Source organism: Poecilia formosa, unplaced genomic scaffold (assembly GCF_000485575.1).
Source record: "Poecilia formosa unplaced genomic scaffold, Poecilia_formosa-5.1.2 Scaffold128, whole genome shotgun sequence".
NCBI classification, from domain to species: domain Eukaryota; kingdom Metazoa; phylum Chordata; class Actinopteri; order Cyprinodontiformes; family Poeciliidae; genus Poecilia; species Poecilia formosa.
Window position 1 is genome coordinate 354,602 of NW_006800067.1, and position 24,529 is coordinate 379,130.

The following is a 24,529-nucleotide window of genomic DNA, read 5'->3' on the forward strand; positions in this document are numbered from 1 at the left end:
AAAGGAAAGAAAAGAAAAGCTTTTAGCTGGAAGCAGAATTGAAAAGTAAACATTTTTAGAGAATAATTATGGCAGAGCATTCAGTCAATTTAGATCAATAAACCGCACTTCTTTGATTCTGTTTAGGAAACACAATGCATGTTTGTCCTTCAATGCACAAGAAAACAATTCAGAAAATTATATCTATGTGCACCTTTTAAAGAAATTTTCTTTTTAGTTATTACTGGCCTGCAACACTTGATCCAATAAATAAATATGCACTTACACTTGTCATTGTAAATAAAACCTCTGCTTTTATTTTTATATATATATTTTTTTTTAATATCTGCCTCTCATATAACTATTCTACATCTGGTCGATTATTTTCAACTAGCTCTTGGAGTAGGAGGCTAAAGTAAACTGAAATGCCAAGGGGCACACATTACTTTTACCAAGATGCCGTTTTGTCGTTGTGGAAGCATTTTCTGCAATTACATGCAATTTAGGATGAAGAAAAAAATTATCCAGGTTGCTAAGATCAGCAGAAACCAGTACCCTTACAACCGCTATTAAACAAATTATAGTTCTGGAATATAAAAAAAAAAAAAAAAAAAAAAAAAGCAGAGGGCTCCTTCGCCTTGCGGACCATTTGTTAAATAACCATCCAAGGGTATTTTTTATAAGAGGCGTTTGTGTCTCATGTGGAAGAAGGACCCTCCCGCATTGTCAAATTCAGTCTACTACTGTTTTCGTCTTTTTAATACATCCACTTCTCTATTTTTAAAGACAACAAAGATTGTGCTGACCTGGCTTTAACATCTTTCTGAGGCGATCTGACGATGCAGGTGTTTCCAACAGTCCAGGCCACCTATCAGGAGGGCATGGTGTGGGTTAATGTGCACGCATACAACAAAAACACATTGTAATCCGCCTGTATCAAGATGAACCCATAATTCCAGCATACTGCTTATCAAAGGTAGGAAATTGCATGTTGACAGGGTTTATCTTGCAGTGTATCTGTTACCAAGGTATGCTTAAATGGTGCTGGGAAGACAGAACTGCTTTCTAGTTGTACTGAAAATTAGAGTTTCGTAATTTCCACTCGGAAAACGTCCTGAAATAGAGATTGTAATGTAGAAATGCAGTTGAAGCTAATGCAGTAAATCCTGTTGAATACAGGTGTGAACAGACTTAAAAGAGGTTACAACACTGTTGAGCAATTTTATCTGCATCAGCCTTAGAGGTCTAAACACAATATTAGGCCACACTTGGAGGTGTCTTGGTTTAAAAAGATAAAATAAAAACAAAATGTCTGTAAAATGAAGTTTAAATAAAATACAGCTTGTATTAAAAAGCATTAAAAACCAGCCAGAGGGAATATTTTTGATTAAAAGTTTTATTGAGCTCTTTGCTGGACTTCTCTCCAACTTAGAATTTTATTAAATTATATCATGTGATTTAATGACGCCGTGTGGAGTTTATACTGATAATTTCTGGAGCTGAATACATCTTGTGGTCAATGTACCTTAATCTTTCTCCTGCAAAGCACATTAAATCATATTCAGCAAATTAGAATATGACTTCTGATGAGCCATGTTTATCAGATTAAAAGTATCTTTTGAAAATAACCTCTAGACAGGCTAAAACACTTTTCATCAACCCCACATTTTTGTGTTAAAATGTGCTTTTGAAAAGTCTGATGCAGAATTCTAATCTTACATATCTTGTTTTTGTCAATCGTAAGTGGAAACTTGTCATAACGAACATAAGAAATGGCTTGAGTGAAATTAATTTATATATGCGTTTATTTCCTTTGCTTACCCAGGTAAAAAACACCTTAAGATCCAGATATAGTTTTCAAGAGGGACTTAGATCTATATAATGTGTTTCACTTTTGAGTTACTGCACCTAAATAAGGAAAAAAGAGAAATGTTTGAATATATGACATGATTTGGTTGATCTCCTTGTTGATCAGCTGAAGGCCGACTCTGTGCTTTGGCTACATCTTTATTTGCATATAACTGTTATTTGACCTCTGGACAGATTTTAATGGCCGTCTAAATGCACCTAAATCAACCAGAACAAATGTTAACTCTAAGTCCAAACAGAACCTTAAATCAGTGGCTTATATAGTAAAGTGTCTTTAAGTTACATTGCATGGTCCACCGAATAACAGCACAGCATTTGTTACATGTGGGTAGAGTACGCAGATTATTTTTAAGCACCTTTAGGTTTTAACTCAAATAGAAGTAAATAGTAGTCATGCAGAAAAATTACTGAAGAGTACAAAAGCACATGAGTTATAAAGCTAATCAAGTACTGAGAACTGTTTAATGATTAAATCTGATTAAATTTGATAAATGTCGTAATAAGAGACAAAAATATACCACGTGGAAATTACTTCAAAGCATAAAATAAAAAGAAAATCTGTAAAAACAAACAACTTGATTACAAAATAATCAAATTAGGCAATGAATAAACTCTTCTCCAAGCTTTATTAAAAGTATAAGAAGTGTACAAAGTCTTACTTTAACATAAACCATAAATGTGTCTGTGTCTGGTGTACGTTGCAATAAAACAGTCAAATTCTGATAGCGTTGCCACAAATTGTACTCAAGTAACAGAAGCATTACTTCAAAATAATATTACTTAAGCAGAAATGAAATACAGGGTGAAGTAAAACTACAAGTGCTTCATTTTTAAATGGTTACTCAAGTAAATGTAACTGAGCAAATATTACTACTCAACTCTGGTTCTTGTACAGCAATTGAAGCTCTGTCTTTTAATGCCAGAATTGTTTTAAATTTGTTGAAATAAAGTTGGTTATAATAAACTGAGTTATATGTGACTGAAGCATTAAACCAGTCAGCAACCTCTAAAGGAGGATGTGATGTACATTTACTTGTCAGCTATTTTTGGAGGCGATGGCAGAACATCATTCTTGTATATTGATAAGTCTGGCAAAATACCATTGAAGAGGAAGTAGCTGCATGCATAAGCAGTATACACAATTACACTGACCCGATTTGTATTCTTAAAAGAAGCAGAAAATATCAAATGTTTATAGAGCATAATACTTATTTTTTGTGTGCTAACCCTTTAGCATGAAATGACTCCTTTTGAGTTTAATCCCAGCTCCCACATAAGACGCTGACCAGCCTCCCCAGCTCCTCTTCATCTCTATGCTATGCTGTCATTTGTAGCTTGCACTGAAAATCCTTCTGGGAAACGTTCAGTTTCCCAAGCTCAAAGAGACTCAAAGTACCAACAGAAGTATTTGCACAAAATCTTAAAGTCTGTTCTTATTGCTGTCCAGGGCTGAGGAGCTGCAAATAGTCAACGTTCCCTCCAGCCTGAGGCAGCCCAGTAAATCAATGAGCAACAAAGTGTTCACCAAAAAAAAAAAAAATCAAAGCTTTACGGCTTCGGATCAACAAACTGTCTGATTTAAATTGGACTGAAATTTTCAGAAGATGGACGGTGAGATTATATCAGTGAAATTTGAAGTAAACAAGGCACTTTGGTTGAACCGCAAAACGCAGAGAGGCTGGCACACAAACGTTAGCCGAAGCTAAGCGCTTACACCAAAACGGGGAATGCTAAACAAATCCGGCTCAAACAAAAGGCCAGTTCTGTTTGCTTTGTTATTAGCAAAATAAAGAACCAGAATCATGATATTAACTCATATTCCGCTGAGCTGCAACAGCAGCCAGGCTGAATTAAATGGACTCAAGCTTGGTTTAATGCCTAATCCAGAAACATGAATTTCAACAGAGCTCTTGGCTGCCCTGCCTTTGTGTCAAAAGTTCGAACTGTGAAGTCAGCAGGTAGGCTTTTACACATCTCGTGGAAAGCCCATTAACTATGCTGCCTCCAAAGGACAGAGTCAGAAATCTGTGATCATGCCAGAAATCAAAGTCAAAACCAGCCAAAATGACTTTGCCGGCTATCATCTTCAGTATGTGGTTGCACGCCATGATAGTTCACTTAGACATGGATGTTGTTGCAGCCTAAGGCCTAGATCTTAAAGCTTCAAGCTAAACTGGTAAGTCTTAGTGCAGATGTAAAAGATATGCTCTTGAATGACTTTATATACTCTGATGATTTGCCTCAAGAAGAATTTCCAGCTTCAGATTAATTTCTAAGATTAAGCACCCACCATTCCGAGTGGGTGCTTAAAAGATTTCAGATCATATCTCTCGTCTTTTGTTTTCTCAAAACGTGACACTCTTTGCAAAAGTATTCACACTCTTTTTTGACTTTTTGTAATAGTACAACCTCAAATTTCAACACAGTCCATTGAAATTTAATGCGACAGTCCAACACATCATGTATAATGTGCAAGTGAAAAAAAAAATATATACATGTTCTTTGAAGGCCACAAATGTTACATAACATTAGTGAACAAACAGCATCATGAAGACGAAGGAACACACCACTCAGGAATAAAGTTAAGGAACCGTTTAAAGGAGGATTAGGTTATAAAACAGCATCCACAGCTTTAAAACAAATAATGGCTGTAGAATCCGTCCTCTGAAAGGAGAAAAAGTATGACATTTCTGCAGCTTCTCAGAAAAGAGAAGCAGTCAAGATGCAAACACACACAAAATTCTGCACGATATTAATGGCATGGTATTGGTATTGGCTGATATTAGTTGTAAATTTTAATATCGGAGATCGGCCGTTCTGTCGAAACAATCTACCAATATAACAGGCGTTGTTTTTATATGACAAACCAGCGACAACGATCCCTGCAGCACAGCGCGACATCATAAGAAACTGTTAAGTGTTAATGCATGACTGATGTGCTTTTCACTTGTTGCTTGTGAACAGGTTGAGAAATTTTCAAATTTGCACTGTTTGAGTTTTGTCACTGTCTTACAGAGAGCAGATGCCATGAATAAATATGACATAAAACATTATGCAAGTTGAAAGTGTTACATCATTTTCAGCCTCTTTTTTTTAGCATTTGCATTTGGTAGCAAGTTAAATTGTCAAAAACGATGCAGTATTTTAATGCCACAGTAGAGAAAGCCGTATAGTTTCAGTAAAAAAAATATTGGTATTGATATTGGTTATCGGCCAAACGAGTTTTAGTATATCAGCATATTGAATATCGGCAAAAAATACAATATTGTGCGTCCCTACTTTGCAGATTTCCACAAGCCATCAAAGGAAAAAAAAACCCAAATGCTTAAAAGACTATGGTGAGGTGACAAGACCAATGCTGACTTTTTTGACGTAATGTGTACCATAAACTTTGAACATCCAATCCCTTCAGTAAAACATGTTGGTAGCATCATGAGGTGCATATAGTTTTCTTCTGGAGGGATAAGGAAGTTAGTCAGATTTGATGGATGGAGCTAAAAATAGAGCTAAAGATGGAGCAATACTAGCAGAAAACCACTAACAAGTTGTAAAAACCTTGAGAAGGGGTTCGAGATTCAACTACTGGAAGAACAGTAAAGTTAAAAATACATATATGATACATGGTCCAGTCAAGGTCCAGATTTGAAAACAATTGATGATGTGCAGCAACATTTCAAAAACTAATGTTGACAGACTCTATTTAATTCGGCTGAGTTTGAGTGATGCTATAGCAAATGATGAATCAATAAAGTTTGTGGTTGTAATTTGAGAAAATATGGAAAAGTTTAAGAAATATTTTCGCGGGTGGCTTTATTGCTCCTCTCTAAATTATATCTTCTCTAAATATCAGCTTTAGCTTTTATCAACCCTGCTCATTCTGCCTTTATTTTACCAACGTTAAAGCATGTAGGCCAATGATAGCACTGGTTTCCCTCATCCATTCTACTCCTCCAATTAGGCGCCACGGCAGAATGAATGACATTAATGGATATGACTTCCCTATCTGTTCTTCCCTCAGCACAAAGAAATTTGTTACACAGGAATCTAATTTATTTCAAATGTGAACCGTGCCACTGCTAGACAGCAACAAAAACAATAATTGTCACAAGTGATGTTTTTCTTTTTTAAATTGTTAGCTGCAGCAAATAGCCAGTGTCAACCGTCTAATTTCCTTTTTCACCAACAGAAAATCAACATGTCAGTAGTACGGAAAAGAAACATGGTGCCTTGATTTTAGATGGGTTTGGTTTTTCTTGTGGTCACATGAATTAGGAATAACTAGAATAAAGATAACCAGAAATCTATCCGAGTCTTTGTTGAATTTAAATGCACAGAGATTGCAAGCTGACACTAGTTTCAGATGTAGATTTATTACAACATGTTATTTCTACGTCTATTTCATCTGCAGAGCCCTGTGAGTTTGGCAGTGGGTTTATGTAGTAGAAAGCTAGACACACTTTGCATTTATGTAGATACCATTTCTGGATAAAGTACATATTACACACTGACCTACAACAAGACAGGGGGAAAACTACTAGGAGGATCCTGCTTACTTTTATAGTTATTACTGAATGATCAAGTTTAAATCACAATATTTTACTCCCTCTTTCCATTGAGGCATCAGTATCTCCGGCTCAGTTTTGGTGTATTTGTCATCTGTTCAATGAAAGTTGCTGGAGACAATTCAGGTCATAAATGCAGCAATAAACACGTCTCTTCACGCTTGGTTGTCAGTGATCTTTTCAACCTAATCTGTTGCAAAATTTACCAAGGTGACATTTCGTAACACCTGAAGATATGCCAGCTAAGCTAACTTTATAAAACAAGTCTCATTCACTGAGCAGACAGAGGGCACTTGATATTATTCAGACAAATTTCCATCCATAAAAAATTCAGACTGCAAATGTCTGACCCGAGTCGTGCTCTGGACAATAACAAGGTGTCCTGTACAGCTGAAACTGCCACAGTCTTTATGATGCATCTCATTATCCGACCGTCTCCTCTGCAGTATTCCACCACAAGGGGGGAATGTCTAGGCTCTAAGCAAGATCTACAAATGTCACTAGGCCTTCCTGTTAAGTTGCGAGCTGAAGAATCCCCTCCCTCTCAGTTCCTTGCTTATTAAGGAATGAGTAGTAGTAGGTAAGGAGTGACATTCTCTCAGACGAATCCTTGGAAATGGTGACGCACTCCAAGTCTAGCATTTGAAGTCCAGGCTTAGTCACCACCTGTTTCTTCCCTGCAGATAAAAGCCACACCACAAACGGAATAGCTTATTGAGTTGTTGCTAAGGGTGATAGAAATGTCTCTTTGCTGTAGAGCATTACTGTTTTAAAAATAAATGCAAAAGAGGGCAAAAAGTGAGGGGGGGGAGGAGTTCAGTTCTAAAAAAAACAAAAAAAACATCAAGAGACAATAGCAGCTCATTGGCAGCATCAGTTTATGTTGTACAAAACAATATGTCAATACACTTTTCAAAATGTCAGATCACCGAGACAGAGACAACAATCTACTGCTGTATTTAGGTTGACGCCAGATAAAAATAAAACATCCAGACAGTATAATTCTTCAAGAATCCAGTATTTCATAATTTTTATTTTACTTTTCAAATGATGTAAAGACTTTAAATGCATGTACACATATGGTGCTCGTGGACTCACATAAGGAGCTTTAATTTACTTTAGCATACGTTTAGATGACAGGAGCAAAACTAAAAAAATAAGAAATAAATAATGTAGCGAATGTCATCAGACTAGTTCAAAGCGGTGCTTTTGAGGCTCAGTTTGCTGATTGGGGAACATGAAAAAGGGGCCCAGGGAGACGGTGGGTTTCATATAACACCATGATTTATGAGCTACCAAAACAAATCAACAAGTTTAACTTTAATTGTTTTCTTTGCGATTGAAGGTGGGGGTAGTTAATACAGAGCAATGATTGATGGCACGGGGCACCGTGGTTGGCTGAGCACTTTGTCTTTTCGCCATGTAGCTGAGGAACTGAACCAGCTGATAGAAGCGATTAATTTGAGGGATTTTTTGTTGTTGTTGTTGATTTAGGAAATGGAAAAGTTCTAAAATACACAAAAATTGTACCAGTTTTTAGAGTACTGCAAGTTCTGGTCTTACTGTCTTGCTTTATGGTTTCAGAGGAGAGGCAGTAAATGTAGTGCCTTTCAAAGGAATTTATACTTGGGGAACTCCTCATTTTTTCAAATGACAGCCGCAAACTATGATGGATATTATGTGATGGATCAACACCAAGTAGTGCATATCTGTGAAATGTGCTGCAAGATCTAAACTATTCCTTCGTAGCTCTGGCTGTATGCTTAGTGTCGTCCAGCTGGAACAGTCTGAAGAATTTTGAAACCTCTGGCATGTTTCCCTCCTGAGTTGCTCTGTATTTAGCCATATTCACCTTGCCCTATCTGATCAACTTTCCGGTCCCTGTTGGAGAAAAGTGTCTCCACAGCATATATTTGGGCAGGTTTGGTTTGTTTACAGGGTGACGTGTAATTTTTTTTTATTCACCGTCTTCTTTTTAGGACCCGTTATGGCTTTATTCAGCAACACCTGTTTTGCCACTGACTGTTTTAAAATAAGATTTTCTCTCCAGCTCCTCAAGAGTTACCAGAGGTCTCCTGGCTGCTTCTGTAATTAAGACTTTCCTCTCCCACCTCTCGGTTTAGGTGGATATGCTCTTTCAATTTGCATATTATGGATTAAGGGTCTTCACCTCCTGTCCTTGAGAGCTGCTGTCCTGCAGCTTTTTGAAGGATTCAGACTCTAACATGCCTGGATCAAATGGCTTAATTTTCTACTCAGCATGTCATCAAGTTTGCAGATGCCTGGCTATATAAGCCACTCATTGGATTTTGGTGCGTTGGAACAAGGATGCATTTAGAAGTTGCAGTAGCTGCCATGGACTTGAGTTGGAGACCGTAGGTTTAAACATTTGCCAAGAGATGGTCAAACCTTGAGAAGCTTTAAACCTCGTCACAACTTTATCCATTGGTTTTTCTTCACTTTTTAATATGTAGAAGACTTCTGAAGGTTTGGATTTTTCTCAATTTTATTTATTTATGGAGTAAAGGAAGCTAAGTGCAAATCCACGTCATACTTTGGATTATTTGAGGAAAAAAAAAAACTGAAAATTATTTTTCAGATTTTCTGTTTCCTTCACTGCCATCATTATGCGCTAGTTTGAGTTAGCCTATTAATAATATCTCAACTGAATTGCCTTGAAGTTGTAATATTTCAAAATAACAAAAAGTTCAAGGGTTACAATTAGTTTTGCAAATCGCTGTATTTTCAGAAGCTTTGCATTTGTACCCAAACAAATAGATATTTATCTTCTTGTGGAAAACCTCTGAAAGATTTACCGGCTGGCGTTTTGTTTAATAAAGTTATCTTGCGTGTAAGCAACATTGGTTTTCTAAGTACATGAGACAACCATTTAATTCAATGCTTTGCTGATGATGCTTTGCCTGGAATAGTGGCTGTTAACCATTAATCAGCGGGGCACACCTAATTTACAAGGACAACAGAGCAGGAATGGGTCCTGCACAGGAGTGAAAGTGGTCACGCTGCTACATTAAATCACCATTAGTAATTAGTGAGGCTCGTGGCTCTGCAGACCATGAGGATGTGTTGTGATTGTACAACAGAAAGATGATGAAATACTATGTCTAGGGCGATATCGAAACTGATCAGCTCTTCATAGATCATATCACCGTGCTTCAAGCTGAAATTAACAGTGTTAATTGTGCCCATGTGGTGCAAAGGTGCTTCAGATAGTAACCTTGCAGCTCCCGCCAGTAAGTCAGGGCATGCCAGCGCAGGTTTATTTATTTTTTGCATTTGTTCCAGCTGGCTGGCACCCGATGCAATAGACTGCAGATGATTTACTTGTGCTGATAATTACATCACGTTGAAAGAAAAAAAAAAAAAAGAGAAAGAAAATATGCGTAGAGAAATATGTTTGACTTACGTACTTTTAGTTAGGCTTGAAGAAAAAATAAAAATAAAAGCTTGGCTTTCCCCTATCAATTCATATGCATGACCTTCACTGTAAATTACTATAATAAAATATGATGAACACCACTTGGAAGTGGTTCCTCTCCACCACAAAAAGACTTTGGAAAACAAGGATTATGGATCTGTGACTAAGGCTTCACAGAAAGTTTGCCTTTTTCTTCTTAGAACAGCTACACAATGCATACAGAAACTGCAAAGACAATAAATCACACATAATTGATTGCAGCACTGTCTTGGAGTGTTTTCGCAAGCATCAATCACGTTTACAACGAATTAAAGGGACTGCTCCAAGTGCTTATGATGCAGAACAAACTGAGATGGACTCACAACAAACAAATTATATTGTTGTACTTGCAGCTGGAAAAGTAAACAGCACAACCGGGTTCATCAATTTTGTATTCAAATGAATGTCGCAATTGTCAAAATCATCTCATCAGATATATTAGTCAGAAATTAAGTTTCCTGGTTTCAATTCGTTACATTTTTGTTCTTTATTGAGGGATAAAGAAAAATGGCTTTTTCGCATTTTTTTGGACACTCATGCACTTTTGTGAATATTGGATATACTTTGTTTGAAGGCCTTATTTATGGACCCAATGCATGAAAGCAGTGCAACACTATCCTATTCTACATGCTCATTTAAACACTACCATTTTTTTCCTTGGCTAAGAATATATCTTGGTGCTATCCACTAGGTACCTTTTCCAGATCTAATCGCAGGGATCTATTTTACACAAATAACTAACAATGCACATGCTAAAATAACCACTAAAGCGATCATAATGGTCATAACTTAACTTTGGGTGCAAGCGAAGGAAGTTTCAACATGGTTCAAAAGTTTAATTATATCTACTAAATCTGTTTCAACAGTCATTTATATCTAATAGTAAGCACAAAGATAGACTGTAGCAAACAACTTTAGACAGATTTTTAAAAAACTATTTGTCTTTCATGTGTCTGAATTACACTTTTCAAGAGCAGGTCAAACACTGGGAGTAATGAAATTGTTACCCAAAATACATCTTCTCTTCTACTTCAAAGCCATTTATTTATGCAGTCCACTGTCTGAACCCAACTCTGTCATTTTCTTTTGAAAGCTGGCAGATCACAACAGAGATCAGTAAACTGAAACCTGCAAAGAACCTAAAGCAAAAACAACCTTTGACGTTTTTCACCCTTAACTTGACAAATTCTGCACAACTCAATTGAAAAACAAATACATTTACCAGAGAAAGAAGAGGTTTACTAGACTGGCTGCAAGTGTGCACACCTTGAAACAAATTCTTTGTTGAAGCATCTTTTGATTCAGTTTCAAGTTTCAGCCTTTGGCGGGAGTCTATTAAGCATCCCACAACGTGTCAATATTTGACTAACTCTGCCGTGGACAGCTCTTGTCTACAATCTTCTTTTGGTGACTGAACAGATTTTCTGTCAGAATTACCACTGGATTCTAACTAGGCCATTTCAGAACTTTAATTTTCCTCTGGCAATGCTATTCCACTGTAGATTTAAATCAAGGCTCTGTAACCTACTGCTCCAGAGACCTTCCACAATACCTCTTAATAGCTTTGGCTTAAAATGCCAACCGAAAAAATAAATATTTTTAAAAATTTAAATATACACTGTTTATACTAAAGTGCATGATTCAGCAGGTTTTCAGATTTCCATTATTTTCCATTTTTCTTACATAACTTTCTGGAAATGTCGACATCTAATGCAGGAAACTGTGTTGATTCCCTTTTTACAAAGGTCTCATGTTTTCCTTTATTGTAAAATACAAAAATACATGTAAAAATAGTGGTGCTTTAAAAATGACTACAAATTTCCTACAGTAATTTAAAATTATACGTTTTTTTTTAAAGATCAAGTAAAATTATAGTTGTAAACAAGTTGTATTTTGCTGGATTGGGGTTAAAAATGGACCTAGAAATTTTATGAGTAGCAAACCAACGATTTAGAGACATGTTTGAAAAAATACTACATCTCTATGTCTTCAGTTTTCTGGCAGACAGCAGAAGGCGAACGATGGGCCAAAACTGACTGGTATTTTTTTTATAAAGTTCATAAATGGCCCCTTGACAACAAAAACTCTTGCCATCTGAAGAGGTAACCCTCAAAGAGTGATTCTCAATTATTTTAGTATGTCTATGGTCTTTTTGTGTTTGTTTTGAGCGAAACATATACAGTAAAAATGACAAAACCCAACATTTCTGGTACAGCCCTGTTAGTTTGGAATACACATGAATTGACAAATTATTTAAAGGGGCTGTATTATTTATTTTCCAGGCCATTTGACAACACAATCAAGCTGTTTTCACTCATTATGAAAATGCTGTATATATCAAACAAAAGGAGATTTTGATTTCCCATCAGGCACTTTGAAACTGGCCTCCGTCTCTTTAAGAAACTTTTGCTCTTTCTGACACTCTAGCAGGTCATCACAACAGTGTTTCTCCAATATGTCATCTGCAACCATTATTCTTCAGCCCATTGGACTGAGAGATAATTTGTATGCTAAGCTCAACAGTAGCAGGAGACTGCAGCTCCAAGGAGAAGCTTTGTGGAAATAGTCAGTGCTCAGGGAGAGCAAAGGTGCAGACAACCCCAAGTGGCTGCCACAGAGCATTCAAAGATTCCTCAAACATACATGAATGAGTCAAAACAAAATATAAGGTATGCCATTGATGAAGATATCACATATTAACATGACACAAATCTCCAGAAAGTCGCTTTAGCATAGTCCCCTACTAATAACAATATGCAGAATGCCTGTGTGGGGAACAAAGTGCCCATTGCAACGTTCTGTGGTGCAGCTTTTAAAAAGTGACACAAAAAGAAAACACAGGACTCCCAGCTATTTAAACTTTGTTGTTTGGGAACTTTGCGGTTTCTCATACGGCTATAATGACGAAAGAATGATGGACCGAACCGAAATGTCAGCATATAGCTACGCATTTTCGACAGTAATAAAGTGCACTTAATTGAATTACTCGCCTGAAACGACCTGAAGCTTAATGTTTAACGACACTGCTACTGGAGAAAAATCAGCTTACGTCCAAATGGCTTCCTATAGCATCCGGTCAGAGTCCTTGCATCCGGTAAACTTCGTTCGTAGCATAAAAGTGAGGCCGGAGGAATCTCCGCTAATGAGAGGGGATTTTCCCAACACCTGTTCATGATGCATTTACGTACAGCTGGGATAGTACAATGTCGAAATTTTAGCAACTCAAAAGTGATTTGAATATGTTCTACTCTCAAATATGGGCACAGCCTAATTTTAAAAACTCTAGGCTTAAACACTGACCGTTTTTAAGTGGTTATATTTTTGAAGAAGTATCAACCCAGGCATTGGCTATGTCTGTTCTACATCAAGATCCAACCAAATTTCAATTGAGTTTTATTGTTTCCGCTGTTGTTAGTGCTTAAGCAGAATAAAATCTAATTACTTCAGGAATTGAAAAAGATTACTCGTTTACTGCTGTAAATATTTATTTATTTTATATTTTTATTTATTTTTCTTGATTAAAAAATTCTTATCTGTGACTTTAAAACTTACAAACTACGATTGTTGTGTGTTTTATGCCCCATAACACATTTTGAGGAGGCATGTGCTGAATAATAATGCAAACTCAGAAACATACAGACAAACATGATAAGGACCACGAACAATGAGGAGCAAGAGATCAAGGGAATCCACAGGTTGCAGTAGTAGAATCCAGAGAACAGTAATTAATATGAGATAACTAAATACATAGTGGGTGATAAGTGGTATGGACAAAACTGATGAATCACAGCTATGAGGTAAAAGGGAAGCCGAGGAAACAGATTCCTGTTTCCCATAAAATTATATTTAATGCACAGGAAGCATGATGACATAAATGCACAAAAGTTACAGAAAATGCAAAACTCAAGACAATGAACATAAACCAAAACCAAGTGAACAACCACAATATAGGAAATCAGAGTTCAAAGCACAAGAATAGACTTGAGACAAAACCTAACTCCAATGGATCATGGCAACATATGCATACGAGTACAGACTTTTATTTTCTTCCAAACAGATTTACATGATTTGTTAGGTTGCACAGAACGGATCTCGCATTAAAAGTGGAAACTGTTTTGAAGTGAACGATCTTGGTTTCATTCCGTTATACAAAAACATGCCATTTTCACAGTGCAGTGTTTTCTACTGAGATCAGTTGTAATGAATTAATTTGACTATGTTTTTCCTCATCTTATTCTTTTATATCATATTAAAGTTAGGTTATGTCTTTAACATTCATATTGAAAAGAATTCAAATAGTTCAGAGCATGCCTCTTTTTTTTTCAAATCTCATAATTTTTAATGACTTTCCTTTTGTTTTGGTCCCTTTACACAGATGTGTGAGTCACTGCGTCCTTTAAAGTGAAAACTTAACGTCCCAAGTAAATCGGGAGGATTTCAGGGGATTTCTTCCTCCTGAATTATCGTATGCAGTCCCCTTAAGTTTGTATCCTCATGGTTTGGTAAGATTTACACACTCAGAGAGAGCCTCAGTCTTTAAATGACAGCACAGTGGGGACTGGGCTTTGACCAGGCTCCATGCTTTGTAACATTTGATTCAGCTCTGAATGCAAGCACTGTATTTACGAGTCTTTATGAAATAGCCTTCTCTATGTCAGGTTTCGGAACAGAAATAACAGTGGGCCCTTTAATTACAGCAGCTTATATAGCTACATCTTTGAAGCAATTCAATTCAGCTCCATCTATTCAGGTAAAGAGAAATGGGACCATAGTGAGTCTTACATGGGAAAAGAGCGATAATTACTGTAGCAGTTCTAAAGAAATTATTTATTTTTCTTTAGTTGTTTTATCTGATTTTCTCTCACAGACACACACACACACACACACACACACACACGAATGGATGTTGAGTTGCCTTTCAAATCCTTAGACAGCAACTAGGAACAGCCTCAGGCTTATTGGCTAGCACAAGAACTATTCCACATAATGGAGGAGCTGGAAAGCAAAGTGCAAATACGGAAATCTTGTCGGATTGAACAAAATCTACACTTCAAAAATAATCTTTTGCAGAGGTATCAGTAATGTGTCTAGAAAAAGTATTCTTATCATTTTTAAGCCACAAATTTCAATGTTTTTCGTTCAGATTGTATGAGAAAGGTCAAGCTTGAACATTCCTACACTCTCTCCTCATCATGGTCTCTAAGAACAGGCAGTCGGTGCTTTTTGTGGTTTGGGTCGCAAAATTTGTACCTGCTCTGTGTTTGGTGCCACCCTTTCACTGTGGTTTTTATTACTGCTCATTATATACGTAGCGTGGTCACAGACCTCAGAGCTACACATGAACAACTGTGCAAGTAGACCCTGGTGGTCTTAAACAAATAACAAATTTACTTTACTCAGCCCAAAAAATACCAGAGTCTGGAATGGAGGTTCACCTTTAAGCAAACCAGAGGCCATAGCAGTACAACCAGAGATCAAAGTATATTCATGTGTCAGAGTCCGGACCTAAATCCACCTGAAAATCTGTCTAACTGGGCTGAGCTATTTTGCAAAGATGAGTGGGAAAGGAAATCTTAGTCCTCAGGTGTTCAAAGCTGGTAGACACATACAGTACTCCAGAAGACTTGCAGCTGTAGCTGCAACAAAAGGTGGTTCTGCAAGTATTGCATTTGAGGAGAAAAATACAAATGTACCGAATGGCACAAGGATTTATCAAACATGCATGAAAAAAATCTAAGCAAATCTACATCTATGTTTTTGATGAGGGAATAACTTTGTAACGTGAAATAAAGCTCTAAAAAGTTGGCTTTTCATTATACCGCCCCTTTAAAATGTTGCAAAACAGAGAAGAAAAAGAAAATGAGAATTAATGTTTCCATCTGCTGGTTTGGCAACACAAAACATAATTTTGCCAGATGCTGACATTGTTTGTGACTGTAATAACGTGGAAATAGAGGTTTGCAAACTAGCATAGACCACACATCTCAGAAAAATGGAAAATTGAGATTGTCAAGTGCTGAACACAATAGCTTTGTATTGTGAAGCTATTCTGTGGCCAAAATTTACTAGAAGACAGAGCTGTGAACTACAAAAACCCTAAAGAGTTCTGCATAGAAAGGTTTTATATGGCCCCGTGTGTTGTCATAGGCAGCCTCACATTGCTATATGGGAATATTCATTTATGATGGTAAGTCATCCTTTACAAAAAATAGTTAAATCTACAATAAAGAAGTATTTCTTCAATCAACCAAGATTTTCAAAATTGTATTTGCTTCTCTTTATATTAACAAAAAGAAAATGTCAAACCAAAATTTTATTCATCATGAGTTACATGAATTTCCAGCAACTAAAACTGGAAAAAGCTTGTAAATAACATGTTGTCTTCTTTAAGTTGAGATTTTGTACCAATTTATCATTTGTGATAAATTGTCAAACACTTTGTTTGCAAATTAAAACAGCAACTGGACTTTGCTAATTATGTGAAATGGCAGCAAACACAGACAGACTTTGAAATCCTCACAAACAATAAGCAGCAATAAAAAACAAAAATAAATAAATAAATAAGCTGCCTTGGACAGGCAGCGTGGTATGTCCACCCACAAGAAGCTGCACAATAAAACGGAGGAAATGGACTCTGCAAAAAGAAAAAAAGAAAAAAAAAAAAAGAAAAAATCATGTGGAACCGAGCAGTGTGAGTCAGGGGAAGGCTGGTGTCAGGAAGATTATCAGCTAAAGGCGCAAAAGGCCACTCTGAGGTAGAAATGTCGACTTATATAAATGTACACCTGATGGAAAACCTATTCTAGAGGGGGTTTGACATAAAAACCGCAAACAATTTCACCCTCTCCAGGTCACTGGCCAACCTACTGGGACCTCTATTACCAACATCCTCCACCTCTAATTCACACTTATCTTAGCTCATCGCAGCCCCTCTCCTCCCCTCCTGTCCTCAGTCCTGTTCTCTCCAGCTGCAGTCCTGATTTCATGAGTTCCACAGCTGTCAGTCATGTTGGGCTTCCAGCTAAATGCGGCAGCTCCTGTTTGAACTGAATGCTTCTTTAATCCATACCTGTAGGATGCGCAAGTCCTCAAAATTAAATTTGATTGGGCCTCATGACGTCTTGCCTACTAATGTTTCATTGCTTTGTAACTAAATATTGCTTTAGCACCACTTTGTGCTCGTCATATATTTAAGTACCTGTCATGTGTAGATTTCTATTACTTTGACTTTAATGCTGATTAAAGCTTATTTAGGGTTTTAGGCTTTATGTGCACCTGCAGTAACGCCACTGAACTGAGCCAAGCTTTTTCGAGTCCACGTATTTCTATTGTGAGAAAATGTGATTTAGATATTTTTCCCCCTTTTTTTTTTTTGCAGTAAAATACCAACTCTTTCATAATTGAACTAACATTAAAATAGGCTCTAAAAGATTCAAATGCGATGACTAGACTCCTGTCAAAAACATGAATTCATCATTTCATCTTACTATCCAGACTAAAATTAAAAATTTACATTGACTACTACAAAATGAAACCTCTTTTTACTGAGTTATTTGGATCCATGAGTTGCATATTTATTTATTTTTTTCTTCATAATCTTTCAAACATTTTTAGCACCTCCAGCGGTGCTAGAACTCCTCTAATCTAATTGCCTCAAGTATGTTGTAAAATGCACACTCTGCTCTCATCAACCTAATTTCCAGCCACAAACAAAGAGAAAACAAACAACAAAGCTCTCTACCGAAATGACTGCTCTCTGTCTGCACAGCCTGCTAGTCGCTGGATGACTAACCACCAAACTACCTCGGCTCACAAAGAAAAAAAAAAAAAAAAAAAAAAAGCAGGACAGCCACAACGGGGCTGATGCATTTTTTTTTTTTTTCATCCGAAGACTACCCATCTAGAAATACTTCTTTTATCTATTGCTCTTCTCCATTGAGCTGCATCAAAACAGCATGCAGAGGTCTGAGTGGAAGCGCAGCTCAATGGCGTATCCTGTGTTGCGAGTAGTTTTATGTTTGTCTCTTTGTGAAAACAGATTCAAGTAATTCTTCATTTACACAAAGTGCCTTATGTAGATATTAGAACTTTTTTGTTGTTTTATTTTGCTTTCTTTTTATTACAATTGTAGTTTTCTGTGGAACTCTATTGAGATATTATGTAACAGACCAACACAAAGTAGTATACAGTCACGAAGTGGGAACAAAAAGAAACATGGTTTTGTACTCAGCCTCCCGGAGTTAATACTTTATAGAACAAGCTTTTGAGGCAGATAGGCAGCAGATCTTTTTGCATATCTCTGCCAATTTTGGCCAACTGCAGACTAAACTCCTATCCTGTAAGATGGGATTGAAGCATACATTTCCAGGTCTTGCCACAGATTCCCATGGGATAAAAGGGTTTTTGACTGGACCATTCCAACACGCATTTGCTTTGATTTAAAATAGAGCTTCACAATATATCAAGTCATAATTGTCATCACAGTATTCATTTGGTAACTGGTTGCTTGGATGCAATTTTCAGCAGAATAATTTAACTCAAGTGCCTTGCCGGCCAATTTCTGCATGCCAACAATATGTCTGTTCTGGTTGATGGAGCTGCCCTGCACCTCAATGCCCACATTAGACGAGGCGTGGGGATTGGTGGGGACATTGCGATGGAAGAAAATGAAGAAAAGACCCAAGGAAGTGCAGGTTAATCACAATCCAGATGAAGAATATAACAGTGTTCAACTTTCAGCATTGCAGCTACATGGTTTCCTGATGCGACACAGCCTCCAATCTGAATCTGTAGTAGTGGCACCATCATGATGTTTTGTTTTTGTAGCCCGGGAAATATTTAGCCTCACAGGACACAATAACTGGGGTTGCTAATGTGCAACACGTTTTATTTTCAGTTGAGACAGATTAAACAAAGCTGTCTTGTCTCTTACTTTTGTTCAACAATCATGCACCAAACATTAGGTAACTACTGATGAAATGTGGCAGATATATAAAAGAAAAGATGAGAAATACGGCAGTGGCCTCCGGCTGCACAAACAAAATACACCACACTGATTCAGAGCGCATGGAGTTGTGATATGACTTATTTTATCAACACTTACATGCGACAGAAACGTCTCAGTTCACTCTTAATGCTGGAGCACCGATGACCGGACATCTTATTGTCACGTGAAGGAAATGGCCGCCCTGCACAACCATCCGTTTCAGAAATACACCGTCTTATTAAAATACTGACTGCTTGTCACATAAATGAGAACTTACCTACATATTTCAACAAGTGATGTATATATTTACCGATTTTCTGCCAAAACTATCTCCCGTTGATAAACTACAGTTCACATCCAAGTTCAGCACGTAGCGTAGCAACACAGGGAAAAATAAGGAGCATTTCCTGCCTCGTCTTGGGAAACAGTGACCACTTTGAAATACTGCCCTCTAGTGGTCAAAATGTGTAGCACCCGAGACCAACTACCGGGACATATTTAAATGTGCGAAACATACAGATAGGAAATAAAATTACATAACCAAATCAAAATTATTCAGTAGCATTTCCACTGTAGGATAAAAGGAAACCAACACTCTTAAACAGTACAATTACTCAACCAAAAATGTACCACCTGGCTGAATCTTACCTTATAAAATACACAGATGTTTGCATTTGGAAAATTGTCAAAAACTTAAAGTAGTATGAATACTTTTGCAGGACTCACCACAAAGTTTCACTGACATGAGTAGTCCGTTCATAGCATTATCCATGGAGGTAATATTAGCTGGAGCTAAGCCAAGGTGAAGAAAAAAATACACCTACGTCAGAGTCATTTCTGTCTTCTGCTTAGTAAAATACATACATGAAAGTGGTGCAGTGAGAGAAACCAATTACCCCTCCCACTCCCATTCATCTGTACAACAAACTCTTTTATTGATCTGGTGATAATTACCTCAGTCACATCATAAAGCACCTGGAACAGATTGGTGGCTCAAATTATTGATTACCCCAGGGCTACCCTTCGTTGTTCATTGTATTGGCGCTATACATTACTTGATGAGATCTGCTTTGCCGTGCTTTCGCCTGCATTTCTCAATGCTGCTGTGCAGGGGTACATTGACAAAGGAGGTTGGTGGGCAAAAGCACTCTTTCAAAGTCATTTGTCATCCGCTCCTGGTCTGTGGGGTTATCCTGCAAGGTAAGGTTAATCCACAGTGTAACCTACTTATCATTAAACCAAAAAAAGAGAGAGAGAGGAAGAATCCACATTCTCATTAAATCTAGACCAGCTTTTAGTGTAAAATGACCTTTTGTTTGTGGTTGTAACTCGAGGGCTGCCCCTGGAAGCACCAGCTGCATCTAAAGGTTCATTACACACATTCCTAAAGGCTTGTGTGTGACCCTAAAACCTCTAACCCCCCCACCGGCGAAGTCACTGACCACACTGACAACAACATTGTAACACCCTCTGAGACCAATACAGTCTGTTGGCAACATACAGTAACACTGGGATTTTTGGCGTTTTGTTGATGTTTTCCTCCATTAAAGCTAGAGTTTCACAAAACTTACTAGAAGGTGCCAGTATTATTCAACAAGCCTCAATTTTTCATGGATCGCTGTGGCAGCATGTCAAAAGTTTTCTCCTGCAGCTTGTTCCAGCTGAAAAGGGAACAACACAAAGACAAAGAGGAGATGTTCTGCTCTGTTTCTGTGTGGATCATAGCTTTGAGCTCGCCTGGTTATCAAATGAACAATGGCTTCTGGCGTTTCCCCAGATTCCTCCCTCCTCTGCAGAAGAAAAAGAGGAAAAACATCAGGGTTGGAACCAAAAGTGAGTGCAAAAATCGCAGGATAAAAGTCTGTGGTTAGGAATGCTGATTATTTATAACACTTCATTTACTCTGATACTTGGCGAATTGTTGACCGACGCCTTGAAGTCTCTCACATTTTGCCATAGATCGACACAAGTAGCCTATAAGTATGCAGTGGGAGAGAAATCACACACGTTTTTCATCATTAGACTGAAAAAAAAATCTGAAGAATACATTTGTATTCAGCCACTCTTACTCTGATATAGCTAAACTATTGCATTATTTCTTTTTTTTTCTTTCTTTTTTTTTGGCAAAACTGCCCTTTCTGATTGAGCCACTACTGAATGAAATCTCACTCCCGTGATCATCAGAAATGTAAACAAATGCAACGCATTTAATTTACAATGAAAAGTGGTCACAGGAGTGACTTGAAATATGCTGAAAGATGTAAATAACCCGTCAAATTTGATTAAGCTCGACTTCATTTGCAAAGAATAATGGGCACAAGTTTCAGTGTCCAAATGTGCAAAAATGGCAGAAAACAAATCCGGATGGCTTCCAGCTTGCTATGTAGCCCCCACCCCCCATGAAAATCATGTATTCCTCTCCCTCTTTTTTGCCATTGTGCTCTGCTTTTTCTTAGATAATCTCTAAAAATGTGACAAAATCTAAAAAGGTTCAGTGGCCATAAAGGTCTTTGTACATTATATTTACAAAAAAACCCCACAAGAATTAAAGTATTTTTGAGTGACAATAGATTTATCTCTTAAAAAATACCAACAAATCAATCAGAGAGAACAAATCTGTTTTTTAAAACTAAACATTTAGCATTTTGTAAGGCAATTTATTCCCAGGATATGTAATTACTGCATTCTGCAAGTGGGGTGTGTTGTGTTGAGATTTAGTGGAAAACAAATTCCTAGTTAATACAAAATCATCCCTGCGATGTAATCTCCTGTGTACTGTAACAAGCTTATGAAATGAATAGTTTATAATAAATAGCTGCCAATCTGTATTTTTGTATTCATGCCACCCTGACAAAAGCTTTAATTAGCGGAGTGAATGACAGGGAACTAGTTCCCCCCCGAGAGCGTTATCCTTAATACTTTTTTGAACCACAAAAGTTGCATTGATAGCTGGATAATAATCTAACGTTTCACACAAAACGGTCTGATTAGCTGTGCGCAGAGTGAATACCGTTTATGTGGGAACAGTGCACAGAAAAAAAACAGCACAAACTGGTTTAAGGCCATTTGTTTCACCATATTATCCTATGAGAAAATAAACATAATACAAATACGCGATATTTGCCAACATTTTAATAAGGTAAACTCTGGCTTTGTAAGCAAACATTGTTGATTAATCTTCTGTCCGTGATCAGTGCTAAATCTATCTTCTTTGCCTTCGACTCTCCAGCATTCGATAATATCCTTGGACGTTAATATCGTAGGAGAGGAATTACTGTGGATCACCAGCAGCTGTCTGCGTCGCAAAGGTTGCTGAGGATAGAAAGCTCACCTTATCCATCTGCACTGAACCAAACTGGCTCTGGGCAGGTGTTCAACACGGCCAGGTGCAAAGCAGCTGACACAGCCATAGCTCCCCGGTGCTATTTGTCACTGTAAATAACATTTGTTTCCTCAATATTAGAATTGGACATGAGTGAGCATCCAGCCGGTCTTTCTCATTCTCCTCTAATTTAGGCTGTTAAGAGAAAGGTCATTTGGTGGAAACAGATGGCCAAACCCTTTAACTAGGTGCTGAGCATGAAAAGCTGAGAGTGGCAATTGGCATTTTATATGCCCCATTCACGTAGTCGGGATATATGGGAGACAGGGAGTGTATGGCTAAATGACAAGATATTTTATTTATTATAGGCATCAAAGTTTATGCTAAAATCTTCACGATTCCACTGCAGGAATTCCCGTGAGGACCTGCAAGCTGAGCCACCTTCGTCGTGTTTTTGCGATGAAAGCTGATACCACTTTGACTAGACAACATATTTATGTTGCACCTAAACATACTTACAGCCCTCCGGCCTTCCACATAGCGCTGCATTAATATAATGAAACAGATTAAATGTCAAGCTGTTTGCTGCCGTGTGAGAATGCTGTTTCAGAAGTAGTTTGAACCTACAGTGTTGTTTTTTTTTCATTTATTTTGCCTTTAATCCTCCGCTGCAGCGGGAGCCACTGCAGCCTACATAATGAAAGAAACCATAAAACCAACTTTAAGTGCATCTGAGGGAAGAGGGGGAACATTTTTCTGTGCACTGGGACAGGACAATTAAACTAAAATAAAGTCTGGTAAAAGTTATAACAGCCCGCTGAACCTCCCAGGAGAAACATCGGAAGCCTGTATGGGCGGTGAGGTGCTGCTGCTGCTGGTGGTGGTGGTGGTAGGGGGCTGGCAAACAGAACACTGTCACACTTCCACTCCCTGCGGAGCAAAGCCAAAAAGGGGAGATACATAGATCTGAAAACAGTGGAACGCCTCCGGCTTCAGTTATTTTCTATCACAATGTTTGTAAAATTCCTGCTGATGAGGTGATTATAACAGAGCACACACTGCTTTTAGTCTGACTAGTAAAGACATTTTCTCCTATTTCCATTAAAAATACAATAGCTGGTCCCTCCAGCGGGTGTGTGAGGGGCTGCCGCTGTTTCTTTCTTTTTGTGTGCGTGTGTGTGTGTGTGTGTGTGTATGTGTGTGTGTGCTTTAAATATGGGTTCATATTTATTCCAGCAGCTGACCTCATTGTACGTACAGTGCGGAAAGCATTTTTGCTCGAGGGATTTTTGAGAAACTGTCCATGGTTGTTCAGGTTCAGTGGGCCTTTTGAAGTGAACAGAGGCTGCATGGTGTATCCTCTGTGACCGACCATTTTGTTTCACCAGTTCACCTTGTAACACGGCCGCTGCTGGACTTGACGAGGGATAAAAGTCGTGTAAATCAGAATCCAGTGCGTGCGTGCATCCAGTCTTCGGATTTGAGCAAAAGGGCTTAGCAGTGAGCTTTTGAAGCCGCTCCGGTGTGTCTTTAGGGGACGTTAACTTTTCCTGTTTATGAAGCATCTGACAACGCTTTGCTGGCAGGGCCAGACACGTTTTTAATGAAAGGTGCCTCTTGGGTGCTTACTCAGTGAGTAGGATCTCATCACCTGCTCCCAGAGAATGGGTATGTCTTCGATTGTTTGTGTGCAAAGGTTAACCTTTCTGTACAAGGCCTGCAAGTATGAATCTCTATAAACTGGACTCTGATCGTTGCTTCTTCAAAATATGCTTGTGCATCACTGTTTAAACATGTGTATTTCCCAGCATTTTTAATGTTAACTTGATCAGAGCATTCATTAGCGATACAAAAATCACCTTCATATCATACCACAGACAAAGGATTGAAATAAAAGGTTGAGGAAAATTATATATCAGTATGACTTGAAAAAGTTATATATATAGATATAGATGTAGATATAGATATATAAAGTCCATTCACCATTTACAAAACATAAGAGAGAAAAACTTCCAATATGAATTTGAGACGTTTCCTTACATTTTGGTGTTTAGGTTTCATATAATAAAAAAAAACACAGAGACATTTGATTACAGTAAGGTGTTTCTAATTGTCATCTTGCAATATTCTTCCACCAAGTTTTTACAAGCTTCAAGTTGTCAGCCAATATATTAGCAAAGTCTCATGCTGACTTTAATGGTGCCGTCTATGAATATCATCTCCTCAACATATTTTGCACCCATGCAGTGCCATACAATCACACACCCACATTCGTGCTGTCAGTACTATGCATCCACAGCGGTTGTCTTGGCTAATGGCACACCTAACCTAATAGA

The 24,529-nt window shown here is 37.7% G+C and overlaps 1 long non-coding RNA gene across 1 annotated transcript; it reads right to left on the reverse strand.

The window, feature by feature from the left end:
• Positions 1 to 784: 784 nt before the first annotated feature.
• Positions 785 to 19,273, reverse strand: LOC103144514 (uncharacterized). The gene is made up of 3 exons (XR_001663280.1): positions 19,182 to 19,273; positions 18,989 to 19,073; positions 785 to 847 (listed from the first exon to the last, which is right to left on the reverse strand). It is a non-coding gene; the product is annotated as an uncharacterized LOC103144514 (long non-coding RNA).
• Between the last annotated feature and the right edge of the window lie 5,256 nt (positions 19,274 to 24,529).